This window comes from Dermacentor andersoni, unplaced genomic scaffold (genome assembly GCF_023375885.2).
Source record: "Dermacentor andersoni unplaced genomic scaffold, qqDerAnde1_hic_scaffold ctg00000145.1, whole genome shotgun sequence".
NCBI lineage: Eukaryota > Metazoa > Arthropoda > Arachnida > Ixodida > Ixodidae > Dermacentor > Dermacentor andersoni.
In genome coordinates this window covers 38667-55353 of record NW_027314845.1, presented here as the reverse complement: position 1 = coordinate 55353, position 16687 = coordinate 38667, and the positions used below count along the sequence as shown (strand labels likewise).

Here is a 16687-nt window from a genome sequence, read left to right as displayed (position 1 = left end):
TGCAAAAAGCACCATTTGCATGCACATCTTGTGGTTTTGCAGAAAACTTCATCCGCGTCTACCAAAAGATGCATGTGCATGCTTAAAACGCGTTTTCGCACAAATGCGTGCGCGGGTGCTAAAAAGAGCAGCATCGGCATGCTTAGCACGTCGTTTGGTAGAAATCCACGAGCGCGTTCTGCAAAAAGCACCATTTGCATGCACATCTTGTGGTTTTGCAGAAAACTTCATCCGCGTCTACCAAAAGATGCATGTGCATGCTTAAAACGCGTTTTCGCACAAATGCGTGCGCGGGTGCTAAGAAGAGCAGCATCGGCATGCTTAGCACGTCGTTTGGTAGAAATCCACGTGCGCGTTCTGCCAAAAGCACCATTTGCATGCACATCTTGTGGTTTTGCAGAAAACTTCATCCGCGTCTACCAAAAGATGCATGTGCATGCTTAAAACGCGTTTTCGCACAAATCCGTGCGCGGGTGCTAAAAAGAGCAGCATCGGCATGCTTAGCACGTCGTTTGGTAGAAATCCACGTGCGCGTTCTGCAAAAAGCACCGTTTGCATGCACATCTTGTGGTTTTGCAGAAAACTTCATCCGCGTCTACCAAAAGATGCATGTGCATGCTTAAAACGCGTTTTCGCACAAATGCGTGCGCGGGTGCTAAAAAGAGCAGAATCGGCATGCTTAGCACGTCGTTTGGTAGAAATCCACGTGCGCGTTCAGCAAAAAGCACCATTTGCATGCACATCTTGTGGTTTTGCAGAAAACTTCATCCGCGTCTACCAAAAGATGCATGTGCATGCTTAAAACGCGTTTTCGCACAAATGCGTGCGCGGGTGCTAAGAAGAGCAGCATCGGCATGCTTAGCACGTCGTTTGGTAGAAATCCACGTGCGCGTTCTGCCAAAAGCACCATTTGCATGCACATCTTGTGGTTTTGCAGAAAACTTCATCCGCGTCTACCAAAAGATGCATGTGCATGCTTAAAACGCGTTTTCGCACAAATCCGTGCGCGGGTGCTAAAAAGAGCAGCATCGGCATGCCTAGCACGTCGTTTGGTAGAAATCCACGTGCGCGTTCTGCAAAAAGCACCGTTTGCATGCACATCTTGTGGTTTTGCAGAAAACTTCATCCGCGTCTACCAAAAGATGCATGTGCATGCTTAAAACGCGTTTTCGCACAAATGCGTGCGCGGGTGCTAAAAAGAGCAGCATCGGCATGCTTAGCACGTCGTTTGGTAGAAATCCACGTGCGCGTTCAGCAAAAAGCACCATTTGCATGCACATCTTGTGGTTTTGCAGAAAACTTCATCCGCGTCTACCAAAAGATGCATGTGCATGCTTAAAACGCGTTTTCGCACAAATCCGTGCGCGGGTGCTAAAAAGAGCAGCATCGGCATGCTTAGCACGTCGTTTGGTAGAAATCCACGTGCGCGTTCTGCAAAAAGCACCATTTGCGTGCACATCTTGCGGTTTTGCAGAAAACTTCATCCGCGTCTACCAAAAGATGCATGTGCATGCTTAAAACGCGTTTTCGCACAAATGCGTGCGCGGGTGCTAAAAAGAGCAGCATCGGCATGCTTAGCACGTCGTTTGGTAGAAATCCACGTGCGCGTTCTGCAAAAAGCACCATTTGCGTGCACATCTTGCGGTTTTGCAGAAAACTTCATCCGCGTCTACCAAAAGATGCATGTGCATGCTTAAAACGCGTTTTCGCACAAATGCGTGCGCTAGTGCTAAAAATAGCAGCATCGGCATGCTTAGCACGTCGTTTGGTAGAAATCCACGTGCGCGTTCTGCAAAAAGCACCATTTGCATGCACATCTTGTGGTTTTGCAGAAAACTTCATCCGCGTCTACCAAAAGATGCATGTGCATGCTTAAAACGCGTTTTCGCACAAATGCGTGCGCGGGTGCTAAAAAGAGCAGCATCGGCATGCTTAGCACGTCGTTTGATAGACATCCACGTGCGCGTTCTGCCAAAAGCACCATTTGCATGCACATCTTGTGGTTTTTCAGAAAACTTCATCCGCGTCTACCAAAAGATGCATGTGCATGCTTAAAACGCGTTTTCGCACAAATGCGTGCGCGGGTGCTAAAAAGAGCAGCATCGGCATGCTTAGCACGTCGTTTGGTAGAAATCCACGTGCGCGTTCTGCAAAAAGCACCATTTGCATGCACATCTTGTGGTTTTGCAGAAAACTTCATCCGCGTCTACCAAAAGATGCATGTGCATGCTTAAAACGCGTTTTCGCACAAATGCGTGCGCGGGTGCTAAAAATAACAGCATCGGCATGCTTAGCACGTCGTTTGGTAGAAATCCACGTGCGCGTTCTGCAAAAAGCACCATTTGCATGCACATCTTGTGGTTTTGCAGGAAACTTCATCCGCGTCTACCAAAAGATGCATGTGCATGCTTAAAACGTGTTTTCGCACAAATGCGTGCGCGGGTGCTAAAAAGAGCAGCATCGGCATGCTTAGCACGTCGTTTGGTAGAAATCCACGTGCGCGTTCTGCTAAAAGCACCATTTGCATGCACATCTTGTGGTTTTGCAGGAAACTTCATCCGCGTCTACCAAAAGATGCATGTGCATGCTTAAAACGCGTTTTCGCACAAATCCGTGCGCGGGTGCTAAAAAGAGCAGCATCGGCATGCTTAGCACGTCGTTTGGTAGAAATCCACGTGCGCGTTCTGCAAAAAGCACCATTTGCATGCACATCTTGTGGTTTTGCAGAAAACTTCATCCGCGTCTACCAAAAGATGCATGTGCATGCTTAAAACGCGTTTTCGCACAAATCCGTGCGCGGGTGCTAAAAAGAGCAGCATCGGCATGCTTAGCACGTCGTTTGGTAGAAATCCACGTGCGCGTTGTGCCAAAAGGACCATTTGCATGCACATCTTGTGGTTTTGCAGAAAACTTCATCCGCGTCTACCAAAAGATGCATGTGCATGCTTAAAACGCGTTTTCGCACAAATCCGTGCGCGGGTGCTAAAAAGAGCAGCATCGGCATGCTTAGCACGTCGTTTGGTAGAAATCCACGTGCGCGTTCTGCAAAAAGCACCATTTGCATGCACATCTTGTGGTTTTGCAGAAAACTTCATCCGCGTCTACCAAAAGATGCATGTGCATGCTTAAAACGCGTTTTCGCACAAATGCGTGCGCGGGTGCTAAAAAGAGCAGCATCGGCATGCTTTGCACGTCGTTTGGTAGAAATCCACGAGCGCGTTCTGCAAAAAGCACCATTTGCATGCACATCTTGTGGTTTTGCAGAAAACTTCATCCGCGTCTACCAAAAGATGCATGTGCATGCTTAAAACGCGTTTTCGCACAAATGCGTGCGCGGGTGCTAAAAAGAGCAGCATCGGCATGCTTAGCACGTCGTTTGATAGACATCCACGTGCGCGTTCTGCCAAAAGCACCATTTGCATGCACATCTTGTGGTTTTGCAGAAAACTTCATCCGCGTCTACCAAAAGATGCATGTGCATGCTTAAAACGCGTTTTCGCACAAATCCGTGCGCGGGTGCTAAAAAGAGCAGTATCGGCATGCTTCGCACGTCGTTTGGTAGAAATCCACGTGCGCGTTCTGCAAAAAGCACCATTTGCATGCACATCTTGTGGTTTTGCAGAAAACTTCATCCGCGTCTACCAAAAGATGCATGTGCATGCTTAAAACGCGTTTTCGCACAAATGCGTGCGCGGGTGCTAAAAAGAGCAGCATCGGCATGCTTAGCACGTTGTTTGGTAGAAATCCACGTGCGCGTTCTGCAAAAAGCACCATTTGCATGCACATCTTGTGGTTTTGCAGAAAACTTCATGCGCGTCTACCAAAAGATGCATGTGCATGCTTAAAACGCGTTTTCGCACAAATCCGTGCGCGGGTGCTAAAAAGAGCAGCATCGGCATGCTTAGCACGTCGTTTGGTAGAAATCCACGTGCGCGTTCTGCAAAAAGCACCATTTGCATGCACATCTTGTGGTTTTGCAGAAAACTTCATCCGCGTCTACCAAAAGATGCATGTGCATGCTTAAAACGCGTTTTCGCACAAATGCGTGCGCGGGTGCTAAAAAGAGCAGCATCGGCATGCTTAGCACGTCGTTTGGTAGAAATCCACGTGCGCGTTCTGCAAAAAGCACCATTTGCATGCACATCTTGTGGTTTTGCAGAAAACTTCATCCGCGTCTACCAAAAGATGCATGTGCATGCTTAAAACGCGTTTTCGCACAAATGCGTGCGCGGGTGCTAAAAAGAGCAGCATCGGCATGCTTAGCACGTCGTTTGGTAGAAATCCACGTGCGCGTTCTGCCAAAAGCACCATTTGCATGCACATCTTGTGGTTTTGCAGAAAACTTCATCCGCGTCTACCAAAAGATGCATGCCCTATTGGAAAATCCTATTTAAATTCAAACTGGGTTATACAGGTTTAAACTGGTTTTAACAGGGACCTGTTTAGCAACAAACAGGTATAAACAGGACCAGTTTACACACGAACAGGTTTGAACGGGGTCCCGTTTGGCATGCAAACAGGTATAAACTGGACCAGTTTACACACGAACAGGTCTGAACGGGGTCCCGTTTGGCATGCAAACAGGTATAAACTGGACCAGTTCACACATGAACAGGGCTGAGCGGGGTCCCGTTTGGCATGCAAGCAGGTATAGGCACGACCAGTTCAAGCAGAAATGGGTCTTAACAGGGGCCCTGTTTGCAACTAAACTGGCTTATACTGGACACAGTGGCACCATATAGGGTCGCCTGTTTGGCACAAAAGCTGGTTTATTCTGGAGCTTTGTGGCAACCATACTGGATGGTATCATGCATACGAGTTTAATGCTTGAATAGAACTGGGGAGGAACTTTTTATTGTTCGACATCCTGACAATTTAGCCCCTAGTGCTAAATTGGGGCCATTATCAAGCTCTACAGAAATTGCGTGACCACCTCGGAACATTCACAGACCAAACTGCGATATGCTAGCTGCGAATTTCAAACCGATTCCCGGTCCTGCCCAGTTGAAAAAGACACAGGAATTCCTGCTGCAACTACAGCAATTTCTGTTGTACGACAGAAGTTCCTAACGTTTCTGAAGTTGCGACAGACATTTCTGACGTTACGACAGCGATTCTGACGTCGCAACAGAAACATTCGGTCGCGACGGCCAAGAGTTCTGAAGTCGCAACAGAAGCACTTTCCGTCGCGGCCCTTTAAAATGTCAGCTTCGCATCGGTGGTGTACACTGTACTTTTTTTCTTGCGCGGTATTCAATCGTGCTTCTTTGGAGCCGGCAGTACTGATAGCACCGACACCGGCATTAAAGTCGACGTTGCCAATTGTTATAATTGTGCCGTGACGACGCGGCACTAGCAACGCCCTACCGGCCTCCTCAAAATCGGCCGCTGATCAAAATCATACCATCTGCGGGAATGGCTGCGTATCCGCTTTGTTTTATATGGTAAGATGGGGCACACAGGCCTGTGGACTTACATGTGCGGTTACACTGACACATTAGTTAATTTCCCAGAAATATTGCCCAAGCATATGCGAAGCGGGAAGGAAGTTTTGGATTGTTCCACAAAGTTGCGTGAAAAGCTGTCTCGCTCGGGTCTCATTAATCTGGTACAGCGCTTCCGTGAGAAGCCAGTATTCTGTCGAGATGAAGACTCACCCACGAGTGTTTATGTAGCTATATTGTATTGAACACACGAATTATATGCGAGCTCAAAAGTGTAAAGAGCAAGAGACAACTGTCGAAATTAGCAGTAACAACCCTCAGTGTCCCCGGTCACCGTTGTCTGTTTCTGAATTTCGTATGAAATATGGATATCGTTACAGCAAAATCGATGGTCTAGCACTCCACGATGTACCTGTCGATGGTAACAACACTTTTGCTCATCTAGAGATGCGGCAGTTGACGCGGTGAAGTGAAAGCGCATCGTAGCTTTTAAGATGCAAATATAAACAGCAACCCAGACAGCAATTTACACTCTTGACATAGCTTCAACATACGCCAGCAGTGATGTTCGGCGTGGTGCAGTGGTAAGATGCTTGTCTCGGAACCGTCAGGTCCAAAGTTCGAATCCTAGGCAAAAGGCACTTTTTTTCTACTTTTATTTTTTTATTTTATTTCGTATTAATAATTTTACATAACCTTAAAATGACCTCTGTCCATTTTTAATCAAATATTGATCAGGAACTACAGAATTTTCGACTACAGGGCGTCACACTACAGAGAACAGAACGACAGTCACAACGTCCCAAAATACGACAGACTGAAAATTTGCTGTTGTGTTTTTCATGTGGGTGAGACGTCTATACGGCGTATACGCAGATTGCTGTCCTCTCTATTAAAAGCAACGTTGCTGAAACACGTCGTACAAGACGCTGTACGACTCGCATAACATCGAAATACAACGCCGTCACCATCCATGAGATCACCGAAAGCACGGTCGCTTTCGGTGGCGGCCTACAGATGGCAGCACAGGTAGCGCCGGTAAAGTTACAGGTGATATTATTTTGCCGTCCTCAGTTGTCGCCACATGTGAGTGCTTGCTGCATTGACGCCGTCCGATGTAGTTGTTTAATCGTGTGTACGCTGTGCCGAGAGAAATTGTGGTGCATTTTGTATGCATTGAGAATCACAAAACCCCTGGGACCGCGTAATGTAGCCCGCAGTATCCTTCGTGTGGTGCGCCGATGTCGAAGATATGACCCTTCGCGCTTCCTTTGTTCCGGGCTCATGAACAGTATCTCCTCCTCTGGCACTGTCGCATCGTATCGCGCTGTACGGAAGAATTTGGTGAAAGTTGTGCTCTTACGTCCTGTAGTTGATCCGCAATTCAACAGTGTGTGCGCCGAAAGGACCGTTGGTGCAGTCGATGCCGCGGCACCTGTGACGCTAAAAGGAGCGTTTTCCGAGTACGCCTAGAAAGGTAAGTCCGGCGCTTGCGCGCATTCCTCCTGTCTATGGTTCGTGAAGTGTGCGTTGTTGTACGTATCGCAAGATCCGTACAACAACCGGATCCGGATTTGTAAAGCAGCAAGAATTATAAATGTGCTTTTCAAATGGTTGTTCTTCATGTCGCAGTGCACATTTAGCAAAAAGTTCCATGGATATTGCCCTAAAACGTATTCATGTTACCAACAGCTCTATCTGTGGTTTATTTACTTTCACCTATGAAGCACGCTAGCGCGGGTGGTGCTTTGATCTAAATGGGCACAAAAATTCAAGCAAAGAAAGTTACTGTTTGTGTACATAATTTTTCATTAAGAAATGGTATAGTCATTTCTAGAAGTAGTACGTCGATGTGTCGTCGTCACAGCTAACAGCTGCGCGAGATAGCACCCGATTTCTTCGTCGACGCATGGCCAGATTTTTAGCTTGTATGGAAATTCTTCTGTTTATAGTGTGTCGTCAGATGACGTGTATTAGTGTCCTGTGTGTTTTCGTGTACTTGTAAAGGATTCCGATCTAGCAGAGAAGCCGAAATTACATAAGCAATGTTTCTTTTTAATCGAAAAATCTTTCTCTTTTCTGTATTGTCTCTCCAGAAATGAGGTGGTCTGTTGTAATTTTAAGCGCATCGTCCTTTGGGAGCAGTGCTTTGTTGCGCCGCATAGACAAGTTAGGTTTTGGAACGCTTTTCATGTCCTAAGGAATTTTTTGATAGTACAATTCACATTTCACGTTATACAGCTGTACGTTTGTGTGAACCTTTTCATAGTAGATTCATGTTCTCTACAATTCGATTTACGTGTTATTTAACCGCCTGTGATGTTACAATCAGATATTTGCACAACCAGTTGCAGCTTCATGTAACTGGTTGTATGAGACTTTTTTCAAAATATGACGTGATCTTTTTATATCACAAGTTTGCAGTTTCAGCAGGGATTACAATAAATAAGTATTTATTATTGTTTAGGGATGGCAAGATTTTGTGAACCAGAGGCACCTCCACATATGCACCTGCGGCACTTCTGCAGCCTCAACAGCACGGAAAAGTACCTGATGTGCATGCTGTGACAAGGTGTGTGCAAAGCAGTTGCTGCCACTTACAAGAGCTGCAGATTTTGTTGGTATCATCCATGTTTGGAAACTCCTGAATTTTTCGTGGGTTTACAAATGTGGGCTCATTTTACAATTTTATTAATGTCATTTTAGAAAGACAATGAAGTTGTGTTGGTTAAGATGTTTTAAAGCTGTTGAGAGATTGACGGTATGACATTGTTAAAATGCATGTAAAAAATTAATTATAATGGTACTTGTACTGCTTCATTATTAGCGATGCAATATCTCTAACGAGAACATCAGAGGGGCACGTGCTTTTAGGAAGTTTAGTCAGATAAATTCCTGAAGCAGCGTAAAGCTCTGTAATCTAAAAAAAAATGTTGTCAGTTACTGGTTTCAAGTTCGCTGCTGCTTTTCGTGCTGCACGACAAGTTAAATAATGGTTGATAATGTGTGTGTGACGTAATAGTTCTGCGCAAACACACGAGGTGGAGAGAAGTAATTAATAAAGGGAAAATCAGACATCCACCCGCTCGTACCATTTGCAACAAAGGAAACCTGTATGTGTTCCTCAAAAGGAAAGCCGCACAGTTGAAGAAAAATTCGTCCTGGTCCGGGACTCGAACCCGGGACTACCGCCTTTCCGAGGCAGCCACTCTACCATCTGAGATAACCAGCTGGCTAGCACATGGCAGGGCGAAGTCGAATTACTTGACAACGCGAAGCAAAAGCAAGGGTTTGACATAATATTTTTTTCTCCTTTATTAATTACTTCTCTACACCTTGCGCATTTCCGCAGAACTATTACGTCAGACCCTTGCCTTTGCTTCATGTTGTCGACAAATTCGACTTGGCCCGGCCATCTGCTAGCCGCCTGGTTATCTTAGATGGTAAAGCGGCTGTCCCGGAAAGGCGGTGGTCCCGGGTTTGAGTCCCAGACCTGGACGGTTTCTTTTTTTCAATTGTGAGGCTTTCCTTTCGAGGAATCCGTACGGGTTTCTTTTGTAGCAATTGCTACGAGCGGGTAGATGTGCAATTTTCCCTTTATTAATAATGTGTGTGTGTATGCAACAATGGGGGTGCTGAGAGCAAGCTTTAAAATAATGTGTGCTATGTCCCCAACAAAGAATTTAGTGTCTGCAGCATTTTTACAAAATATTATGTTCACAGGTTGGCAGGTATGACATAATGTACAACAATAATGTAAAACACTTTTGCTGTAGACGCATTTTCATAACGTCCATTTTCTGTCTACTTGAATCGTATATTTAGAATTTGGCCCACCTTCAGTTTGATCAAGTTACATAGGTAGCCCCCTCTGAGTTAAATATAATTAGGAGCTATTGTAGATATGCATGATATACCTACTCACTGTATTGTGACAGATATTTTTAGGGACTGTGTTGTGAGGCATGCTTTACCTGTATGTCTTGCTGCAGCTTGCCCGACAAAAGCATAAATGCTTTGCCCACCTTTATTATTATGCTTTCATGTAGACTTCTAACATCTGTGCCCACATAGACTCCATGTTGTTAATTACATTTTTCTAAGTATTCACTGTTGTGCATTACATTATTGTGTTACATTACTGTGCATTACATGTTTTTCTTTGTTTTATTTTGGAGGGGGTATTCATTTCTATAATAGTACAGAGAATAGGAGTTCAAAACAAAAAGCCACGAAAGGTGGCTTAAAAGTGTATGAAGCTTGGAATTCTACATTCCATCCCCTAAAGCGCTACCAGTAGTAAAAGATTCCTAATTGTCTTTTTTAGAAGCTAGCTGCCAGATACATAGTCCCATTAGGAGAGTATGTTATTTTTTCTTCTTTGGTCTGACTTGTTTTGTTGAATGTTCTCCTTGTTCAGAATTTGTTTTCTTGCCACCTCATGCAATACTCCAACTGGAGCCTATGAGCTATGTGTATAATAAATAAGTAAATTCCTAAAGCATGCAACAAACCATGCAGCATAGCATTTAAATGTTGCCAGTTTATAATGCTTCTTGAGTGCAGCGCATCATGGAGCTTGAGGCTGATCTCTTCAGATGTAAAACAAATTGCAGGGTATGAAAATGTGGTCCTACAAACTGCTGGTTACGCATGTCAGTCAGCCTGTTGCAGTGGTCACAAGTGAGAATGTAACCAGAAGCTGGGCGTGCTCGGCCATTTTGCATATGGCACAGGATAAAGCTTCACCTCTGCCATTGCTTCTCTTATAATAATGGCCTCCGAGTATACATGCCGAGTTATGCTTCTGGGGACACCTATTAGTTAACCTTATCAGGTAATACCATTAGCCTTATGGGTTCTATAATGTTGCAGTGCCTGCAGGATGGCCAGCATTACAACACATTAAAATTATTGTACAAGTCATGCAATGGTATCGGGATTGGCCCACCAAGTGACAACCTTTAATTACACTATACCTGGGATCAGCTCACTCAGTCAGGGAGACATCCATGCATAAGGGGAGGGGTATGGCAAATAGAGGGCGTTCGATTAATCTTTCTCACATAGATAGCTGATACATATAATCTTTCTTAAATTGGATGCTTTGTTGCTCAAAGTGAAGTTACTTATGGGCATAATGTCAGCATTTCGATCCTATTTATGCTTAACGAAAGTTGCTTTGTTCAGTGTCACTTTTTATATTGTTTCGCTTGTGATTCTAAGCTCACTTGTTTTATAGCTGCTGTAGGTATGGCTGGACCTGGAGAAGAAGTGTAAGCAGACCATGCTATGTTGCTGATCTGCGCTGATCTCCACATCCAAGTTGGTCCCGCGACAGTTGGGCACCATTGTGCCTTGCTTCATTTACAAGGTGATATAATATGGTGAGCTTGTACTTCAATATCGGTATTGAAAATTATGTTAAGGAAAAAAGACAAGGATTGGTCTTTATGATAGATACACTCATGTTCTTTCTTTAAGGTGTTCTTTTGACACTGTTCTGCATGGACAAATTTTTAGAGAATTATAACAGTCCTTTATTGCAAAGTGCCATGGCGCTAGTTTATGCGTTAAACTAGCACTCTTTCACCAAAAAAAGCCTTATTTAGCACACAATTCACAAGGAAAGAAAGGAGGCAACAGGACAGAGTGCTACTAACAGTTCAGTATTATTGCTCGCACAGTGATATTGTGCAAAAGGTGAAAGGGGGAGAATAGATCTGAATACATGCTGTTCGCACAGAAACATGGTGAGCGTGACACTTGTTTTACAAAGATAAGAAGCAGTCTCACTGTCTAGTAATTCTCTGCATGCGGAGCTAGCGCTAGGTTCCTCGTCATACATATAAGAAAAGCCTCAGATATCTCTCCAGCGCTTTTGTCTTTATATTTTGTCACGATCAAGCAGCTTTCAAACATAGGTGCATGTGCGCCGAGAGCAGTGCACTACCACTGCTAACTGACCCATGCATCAAGTTTGCTTGGTCATGCTGCCAGTCATTTATACATTGACCGGTTTATCCGATGTAGCCTCTACTGCACGAAATGGTATGTGATAGATACTGCACCTGTGTACTGTACGTGCTTTGTTACATGATTTTTTTTTTCAGAGATAGTGATGCAGGCCTTTTCATTATTTACATGCCTACACAACAAACCAAGCCAGCATGAGGCAACTGTTCTCGGCACGAAACAAACTTGATTCGTTAGTTTTCGTTCATTGGTGCGATCACACTAAGGCAGACAAGCTTGTAGGCTGTGCTTCTGCAATTTGTACAGCACACTGACAGCACTGCTGTGGGCCTCATCTGTGGGCTGACATATGGCACCTTCTACAGCGCAGACCACTTGTGTTGGGCGAGGCACCAATGTTGGCGTTTGTTCCCTTGTGCAAAACAGCAGTCCTAGGTTTTGAGTAGTTGTAGGAAGACAAGGTAAACACAACTTCCATGGCTTGAGTGGGCTCATTTCTCTTGGGGCATCTAGCTTTTTTTCTTGCAACTGTGCAGAGGTGCTTCCCTAGAGTCTGTGTGAAAATGGCATAGAGTTGTGCATTCGGGAACTCCTGAACAATGATCTGCTATAGTTAGGGCTTTGCGAAAATGCACTGTCTAGCAATTGGTAGAAGGTGCATTATTCAGCCACTGATTTCCTGTTGGCATGCTTGCACTCGTGCTGTCAGTAATTTCTTGGCTTGCCGAATTATCTTGAGGCCCCACGCTGATGATGCTACCGATGTCGTCATGTGCAGACTTTTCAGGATGAGGTTTTTTGCTTTGCAAATGTTGTTGAAAGGTAGGTGGTGCTTACAGGTAGCTATTCTAGATATTAGTGGAATGAATTGGCCCATCTTGCTTCATCAAACATCGTCACGCCGACATCAGTTGCACAAACAAAAAACCTGGCCTACTCGCAGCGTCGTGCACGAAGAAACAAACAAATCAGCTGCTGGATTGTCTTGACATGGCATACTAAGCTGAGACCGGAACTGCTGTAGCTACAAACCAGGCAGAGACGATGATGATGAGCAGGGATTTGCAGTAGCGCCACTTCGTGGGGCAGCAAGGAGGCTCCGTTCAAAACAAAAATGTCGTTCAGCAAGTAGAACCATGCAACGGTCAGAGTCGGTGCATGGTGCTCTCGATCAAGTTGGCTCAAGGAGTGTCCGAAAAATCAGACGAGAGGTTGCAAGGCGACCGAACTTTCGGAAGTTGTTATACATTATGGTCCATGGGGAGAATGGCGGTGCCGTGAAGCAGACCGAGTAATCAAGTCCGAATTTTTGGAGTCCGGAAAATCAGTCGGCGACTGTACCTATACCTATGTGTCTATGTATACCTAGGTGCAGCAGTGTTTGCTATGATCTGTGCAAGAATTGCTGTTGCCCGTAGATGCCCAACATGTCGGGTGTCAAGTTGTTAAATACCTTGCAAAAGTGATCTACGGAAAAATACCGCTTCTGCTATATTTCGCTTTTGCAAGAAATTTTGCGGCTGCTGGCACCTACCTTAAAAGGCTTTGTATGGTCTTCGCATGGCCAGGGCCTTCTACTTTTGTGAGTTTGCTTATCTCGAAATTTACCCCGGTTTTTATAACTTCAAGTTGGCGGGATCCCTAGTCTCCTTTAACGTGTACCCAATAGACCTTACATAGGGGTTTTGGCATTTCCCTGCCATCTAAATGCAGCCATTGTGGCCGGGATTCAATCCCACGCCCTCTGCCTGAGCAGCGCAATGTCAAAGCCAGTACACTACGGTATTTTGCTGGCAGAAGGGTTTAGTTTCTGAATAATTTATTATCTCAACCTGTCGGTGTTGTTTTTAAAGGTATTTCATGTTTGTATTCTGTTGCTTCAATACTAGTAATTATTGCTAATCAAACGATGTGTCCATCTTTTTCCTATAACACTTGCTTCAATCGCCTGCTAATTATGACAGCTTATTCTCCCACAGTACTCCATGTTCCCTTGAAACATAGGCATTGCATGAAACCACATATTTTTCAATAAGATTTATTCATTATCTCCTATGACCGGAATGCTGAACCTTTCTTATCTGTGGGAACATAGGTGAATTTGCCTATGTGCCAACCTGTTGCATGAGTCAAGATAAATTATTGGCTTTACTTTTTCAGGTGCCCTGCTCGCTCTCACCCAAGCAACCCACTCCAGCGGTCTTCTCTCGGCAGACTGGATGCATCGAAATACCGTTAGAAGGTCCAATAAATAGTGCTTGGGACATTTATGACATGCTTTTTTTTAAGCCGGATGACTTCAGGCTTAATGAAAGCTCAAGTTGGTGTACAGAAATACCTACGTAAAGTATACTTGTCTTTTTCACTTACAAGTACATGCCAATACTTTGCCTGACATTTTTCACCCCAAAATTACGCTTTACTGTGGATTTGTGAACAAACCATTACAACAAAAAGCACTGCATTAAAACGAGTACAAGTAATCGAACAAATACTAAATCTGCAAGAATTACATTTGCATACTAGTAGTAAATATGAAAATGAGGTACAGTCTTCTTCAGGGTGCATTTTCTTGTAGGTCATACATAGAGAACGTACTCGTGGGTCATACAAAACTTGTTCATGATGTATCACATCAGTGTTGGTAGTGCTAATCAATTTATGCCGAAAATTGTGTTTATCTTCGTATCAAGCAATGTACCAGGCAAACCTACATGTGAAAGTGGCATTCTTGTTGCAAACATAATGCAGATCTACTTCTCTTCAATGCTGATCGCAAATACACAAATGTACAAAATAGGTTTAAGAGTAAATTATATTAAGCAACATCAATCCATTCTGAAAGGACCAGGTATGAAAGCAGCAAAATATAGGTCTGAACAGGGGCAAACAGGTCTGGGTTAGATAGGACGGGATTAAACGGGTCAGGATTAAACAGGATTTAAACGGGTCAGGATCAAACAGGATTTAAACGGGTCAGGTTTAAACAGGATTTAAACGGGTCAGGTTTAAACAGGAATAAACAGGATTTAAACAGGTCAGGACTGAACAGGATCAAACGGGGTCCCGTTCCATAACCCTATTTGATGAAACCCGTTTGAAAACAAATAGGATTTTCTAGTAGGGTGTGCATGCTTAAAACGCGTTTTCGCACAAATGCGTGCGCGGGTGCTAAAAATAGCAGCATCGGCATGCTTAGCACGTCGTTTGGTAGAAATCCACGTGCGCGTTCTGCAAAAAGCACCATTTGCATGCACATCTCGTGGTTTTGCAGAAAACTTCATCCGCGTCTACCAAAAGATGCATGTGCATGCTTAAAACGCGTTTTCGCACAAATGCGTGTGCGGGTGCTAAAAAGAGCAGCATCGGCATGCTTAGCACGTCGTTTGATAGAAATCCACGTGCGCGTTCTGCCAAAAGCACCATTTGCATGCACATCTTGTGGTTTTGCAGAAAACTTCATCCGCGTCTACCAAAAGATGCATGTGCATGCTTAAAACGCGTTTTCGCACAAATCCGTGCGCGGGTGCTAAAAAGAGCAGCATCGGCATGCTTAGCACGTCGTTTGGTAGAAATCCACGTGCGCGTTCTGCAAAAAGCACCATTTGCATGCACATCTTGTGGTTTTGCAGAAAACTTCATCCGCGTCTACCAAAAGATGCATGTGCATGCTTAAAACGCGTTTTCGCACAAATGCGTGCGCGGGTGCTAAAAAGAGCAGCATCGGCATGCTTAGCACGTCGTTTGGTAGAAATCCACGTGCGCGTTCTGCCAAAAGCACCATTTGCATGCACATCTTGTGGTTTTGCAGAAAACTTCATCCGCGTCTACCAAAAGATGCATGTGCATGTTTAAAACGCGTTTTCGCACAAATGCGTGCGCGGGTGCTAAAAAGAGCAGCATCGGCATGCTTAGCACGTCGTTTGGTAGAAATCCACGTGCGCGTTCTGCCAAAAGCACCATTTGCATGCACATCTTGTGGTTTTGCAGAAAACTTCATCCGCGTCTACCAAAAGATGCATGTGCATGCTTAAAACGCGTTTTCGCACAAATCCGTGCGCGGGTACAAAAAAGAGCAGCATCGGCATGCTTAGCACGTCGTTTGATAGAAATCCACGTGCGCGTTCTGCCAAAAGCACCATTTGCATGCACATCTTGTGGTTTTGCAGAAAACTTCATCCGCGTCTACCAAAAGATGCATGTGCATGCTTAAAACGCGTTTTCGCACAAATCCGTGCGCGGGTGCTAAAAAGAGCAGCATCGGCATGCTTAGCACGTCGTTTGGTAGAAATCCACGTGCGCGTTCTGCAAAAAGCACCATTTGCATGCACATCTTGTGGTTTTGCAGAAAACTTCATCCGCGTCTACCAAAAGATGCATGTGCATGCTTAAAACGCGTTTTCGCACAAATGCGTGCGCGGGTGCTAAAAAGAGCAGCATCGGCATGCTTAGCACGTCGTTTGGTAGAAATCCACGTGCGCGTTCTGCCAAAAGCACCATTTGCATGCACATCTTGTGGTTTTGCAGAAAACTTCATCCGCGTCTACCAAAAGATGCATGTGCATGTTTAAAACGCGTTTTCGCACAAATGCGTGCGCGGGTGCTAAAAAGAGCAGCATCGGCATGCTTAGCACGTCGTTTGGTAGAAATCCACGTGCGCGTTCTGCCAAAAGCACCATTTGCATGCACATCTTGTGGTTTTGCAGAAAACTTCATCCGCGTCTACCAAAAGATGCATGTGCATGCTTAAAACGCGTTTTCGCACAAATCCGTGCGCGGGTACAAAAAAGAGCAGCATCGGCATGCTTAGCACGTCGTTTGGTAGAAATCCACGTGCGCGTTCTGCAAAAAGCACCATTTGCATGCACATCTTGTGGTTTTGCAGAAAACTTCATCCGCGTCTACCAAAAGATGCATGTGCATGCTTAAAACGCGTTTTCGCACAAATGCGTGCGCGGGTGCTAAAAAGAGCAGCATCGGCATGCTTAGCACGTCGTTTGGTAGAAATCCACGAGCGCGTTCTGCAAAAAGCACCATTTGCATGCACATCTTGTGGTTTTGCAGAAAACTTCATCCGCGTCTACCAAAAGATGCATGTGCATGCTTAAAACGCGTTTTCGCACAAATCCGTGCGCGGGTGCTAAAAAGAGCAGCATCGGCATGCTTAGCACGTCGTTTGGTAGAAATCCACGTGCGCGTTCTGCAAAAAGCACCATTTGCATGCACATCTTGTGGTTTTGCAGAAAACTTCATCCGCGTCTACCAAA

General features: G+C 44.8%; 1 long non-coding RNA gene across 3 annotated transcripts; it reads left to right on the top strand.

Annotated features, from left to right (window-relative positions):
• Positions 1 to 5938: 5938 nt before the first annotated feature.
• LOC126536318 (uncharacterized) lies at positions 5939 to 13690 on the top strand. 3 transcript variants are annotated; one of them, XR_011891400.1, is made up of 4 exons: positions 5939 to 6921; positions 7912 to 8016; positions 10687 to 10831; positions 13581 to 13690. It is a non-coding gene; the product is annotated as an uncharacterized lncRNA (long non-coding RNA). The 3 variants fall into 3 exon arrangements; XR_011891399.1 differs by lacking the exon at positions 5939 to 6921 and having other exon boundaries at positions 7197 to 8016; positions 10687 to 10818; XR_011891398.1 differs by lacking the exon at positions 5939 to 6921 and having other exon boundaries at positions 7197 to 8016.
• The last annotated feature ends 2997 nt before the right edge of the window (positions 13691 to 16687 follow it).